Source organism: Misgurnus anguillicaudatus, chromosome 23 (assembly GCF_027580225.2).
Source record: "Misgurnus anguillicaudatus chromosome 23, ASM2758022v2, whole genome shotgun sequence".
NCBI lineage: Eukaryota > Metazoa > Chordata > Actinopteri > Cypriniformes > Cobitidae > Misgurnus > Misgurnus anguillicaudatus.
The window spans coordinates 18,558,274-18,562,563 of NC_073359.2; the positions used below are offsets into that span (position 1 = coordinate 18,558,274).

Sequence of the window (4,290 nt, forward strand, 5' to 3'; positions counted from 1 at the left end):
TGGTCACAATAATTATGAAATTTTAGTGCCATTAAATTTCCACATGATATTTTTATATTCTTATAAAAAGTAATATAACTTGACTGTGAAGTATTTCATTATTGTTAGATCAAATGACTTGTATAATGATATAACATTTAACTTATTCGCTATTAGCAAGCCATGTTTACAGGTTAGGGTTAATCTAAAAGCTTTTTTCGTGCAGATGGTATTCTGAAGGATTCTAGAATATATTTATGTAAAACAACTTGAGCAGTGTTTTAGAAAAATGTGTTCTAGTTGGTGACCTAAAGTGGTGGGGGGGGGGCCTGCAGTAACTCATAGCCCTGGGGCCCAGTGAGCTCTTAATATCCGCTTTTGCACTATCGGGCCTGTGCGAGCCAGGGCTTCAAACGGGCCTCACAGAGCCAATAGCCGCAGACCTCCAGCTGTGTAGCCAAAATCATGACGCGGTTGCATTGTCAAGCAAATAGCGCCGCAGCGCTTCAGAAAACCCCGCCCTTAATACGCCTACCTGGATGTAACGTCACACAACTCCGCCTGTTTTACCGTGAGGAAGTCACTTTAATCTGACAGGAGACGGGAGTGAGATCGCGTCATCATACAACAAAGATAATGAAAATAACTGAGGCGGCTGTTTGCATGGTGAAAGCCAAGATGAGAAGATAGAGATGTTTGCTCCATCCGCGGTGTTACTCTTGAAGTTTATGTTGGCTGCACACGAGCGATCTCAAGACGAGACATTATTAGATCAATAATAGTAAACTTTATGAAGTAGGATAATTACAAATAAAGGGTTCATCTACCTAATGTGCCATTATACTATATACACAATATTTTAAAGAATATAACGAGTCCTAGTTTTACATTTATGTAAAATAATCTTATTTTAAATTATACAACAGTTCTTTCTGGTTCTCGAATCTGATTGGCTAAGAGGCGTGTGATATTGTACTGATAACTGCACAGTAACCGCTTCACCTTTTGTATCATTCCGCCACCTAGTGAATGGAGGTCCTTTGAACAGGCTCATCTCTGAATGGAAAAACGGCACGCACACACGGACACACACAAACGTGCTGTTTTTAATCAATCTCCGTGTGCCTCATTAGTTCACTAGCTCGTAAATCAGTCTGTGAAACCCAATCGGAAGTTATTATTCCGTCAAAGATCAGCGCTCTTGGATGTTACGTTAAACTTAATGGGAGTAATGTCTTATCACATCGTGTGGACGATAACACTTGGAAAGAGGAATGTAAACAATATTTTTTTCTGGAGCGATGTCTCTCCTCAGAACGCGAAAACACTGTGAAACTGCAGGTAAGCACCAAAACTTTTAAATGTGGACTATGATCATTTATCGTGACGTGACTATTAAAACAGGTTATGAGATATCGCCACTGATATATTTATAAGCAGCATGCAAAAACATCTCTCTGACACTGATAAAAAACAGTTTTATATAGTACTGACAAGAACAAAGTCTAATAATAATCGAGTGCTCGTATCGCGTTAAGAATAAATGGGAAAGCAAAAGTAACATTATATAAGTATAGTTTTATTAACTTTTACCTTGCGCCAAAACAAAAACAACACAAAAGACACTAAATATGAATAAGAAAACAAGTAATAGTTTCATCATGTCAACAAATACTGCTGATTTGATCTCAATTTTGACCATCAAACACAGACCGGGCCAACAGAGCCAGGGAATCCCTGTCAGAGATGTAGCCCAGACAGGGCGGTGGTCAGCGGGGCGAGTGAACACTGACGTCCGCTCATGCTCTGGTTCCTGTACCGAATCTTACTAAGCAAACAGGCGCTATCTTTACTTATCGACTGCCGATTTATACATAATACATATATATTCTCGACTGAACTAATCTTAAAACCACACTTTGTGACCAAGAAACGGTAATATATAGAAACGGCTAATTTGTCCGTTGAGTTATTATGAGGTTCAAAGCAGCCGAAAGTATTGCTTAAATACAGGTATGCATGTGTGTCTAAATATGTAGCGTTAAGTTTGTAATTATAGTTCTAAACATACATTATAAGAGGTGTGATATCTTTAATCATAAAAACGTTAATAGTTGAGCATCACATGAAACACAAGGTAACTGTCTAATAGCTATTTTAATAATGTGTCAATCAATAAATACTTTTGTCTATAAAGAACTGCCTCGAATAGCTGAATAGGACTGAAAATCACTTTACTTGCATCTCAAAAATCAAAACGTTTGAGAAATCATTAGAAAATTTACTCGTTAAGAATCAACTCTGAATATACACAAGTTTTTAAAAAGCTACGTTGGTAACACTTTATTTTTCGACCCGCAGTGTACCGCGTAATTAAACCAAATTTTTATAATAAATTTGTAACAACAGGGTACCTCTACAGTACGTACTTGTAGGTATAAGGGAATAATATTTTAAGTTTGGGGTAATAAGGGGGTAAGAATATGAAGAATTATAAGTATTTTATAACAACAGGGTACCTATTGTAATATTATGTGGTATGTATGACTTAGTCAAGTCTATGGGGAAATTATGTTTTATTTTTTTATGGTTTTATTGTGAATTTTTCATATTGACTACTGAATGTTGTATACAGTCGATGTCTACGAGCCACATCGGCAAATAAATATAACAGCACATCACTTTTATTTTAGTAGCCTATATTACTTGCTTTTAATAACAAAAGTCCAGCTGATTTAATGTTGTTATCTTTTTTTTAAGGTAAGTACAATAAAAATAGCAACTTATTTCCTATTTACCAGGAAACTCTTACATTTGCGGACATATTTGAAGTGGTGCTTTGCAATTTATTTACTTTTATTTCAAATGACACAATAATGACCACAAAGCAGCACGCTATTTGTTTATTTTGAATAGGTGAACACTTTTAACATACAATTATCATTGGTAGAATAAAACTTTGCAACATGTGTAAACACAAGTATTTTAGCCAAATATAATTTATGCAATGGCAAACCAGAATGAAACAACAGCAGATATCAGCTCCCGCTAAAGCAAAAGACGACTACATGCGTAGGCTACTGTGCAGGTGTAGAGCGTGCGACCGTCTGCAGGAGGTTTGCTGGAACGCGATCCTTGTGTGAAATTTCTTTAAGAGGTTTTAAAAACTTTCTACACTGTGGAGTACGGCTGCGAGTGATGTGATCAGGATCCGCATGCTGGATAAGGTGACTGGTTTTGTTAATACATGACTCAAGCATTTCAAACAATGTTTTTTCAAGAAAGTTGCCGGTTAGCTAGCACAAGTTATTAACTGGCTCAGAAAACTCTGTTTCTGTCAAGGCGCAGTGAAGAAACATTTACTGAAGACTTTCATTTATGTTTTTTATATGTAATGCAGAACAGCATTTGTGAGACGACATCAACTCATCATCCGAGTGGACAAGAACACCAACAGAGGAAGCCAGCCGCAAAAACAACGAAAAATTGTCATGACTTTTTATTTGAAATAAAAGTTATGTGATAATAAAAATTAAGTGTTGGCTTTATTATGTTGGCTTAATTATAGTGTTTTAAAGAGGTTTTGAAATAAGTTGTTTTAAAATAAAAATAACAATATTCTGTATGTTTATGGTATTTACCCTATAACATTTATAACAAGAGGTGAACAAAGCACCACTTTAGTTTACAGCCCGCAAATATGAGAGTTACCTGGTACATACACAGAACAAGCGGGGAATAATCACCACTTTAATTTACAGCGCGCAAATATAAGAGTTACCTGGTAACTCCTGTATACATATACAGATCAAAGAGGTACAAGTTGCTATTATTTTTATTGTGTGTTATATTTTATTTGCCGACGTGGCTTGTAGACATCAACTGTAGGCTATGAAATACACTTCATCAGGTAAGTAGCATATATGAAAAAAAAACATATTACACATAGACCATATTACCCATAGACATAAGTCATAAATACCACGTAATAGTACAATAGGTACCCTGTAGTTATGAAATACTTAGAGAATAATTTTCCATATATTCTTACCCCCTTACTACCCCAAACTCAAAATACCGCTCCCCCATAACCACAAGTACGTACTGTAGAGGTACTCTGTTGTTACAAATAGGCACGCTGCAAACTCGGCCCAACCACGCGGCACTTTGCGGGTCGCAAAACAAAGTGTTACCGCTACGTTACAGTGGTTACGTTAATGATGGTTATATTTACCTGTCACGATCGGTTATAACCGGATTGTGGAAAATAAAAGGAGAACCCAAACGCAAGAGATGTAAGAAAATATAACT

At 36.3% G+C, this 4,290-nt stretch overlaps 1 long non-coding RNA gene across 1 annotated transcript; it reads left to right on the top strand.

The window, feature by feature from the left end:
* The first annotated feature begins 3,088 nt into the window (after positions 1-3,088).
* On the top strand, positions 3,089-3,511 carry LOC141359289 (uncharacterized). The gene is made up of 2 exons (XR_012365700.1): positions 3,089-3,206; positions 3,380-3,511. It is a non-coding gene; the product is annotated as an uncharacterized lncRNA (long non-coding RNA).
* The last annotated feature ends 779 nt before the right edge of the window (positions 3,512-4,290 follow it).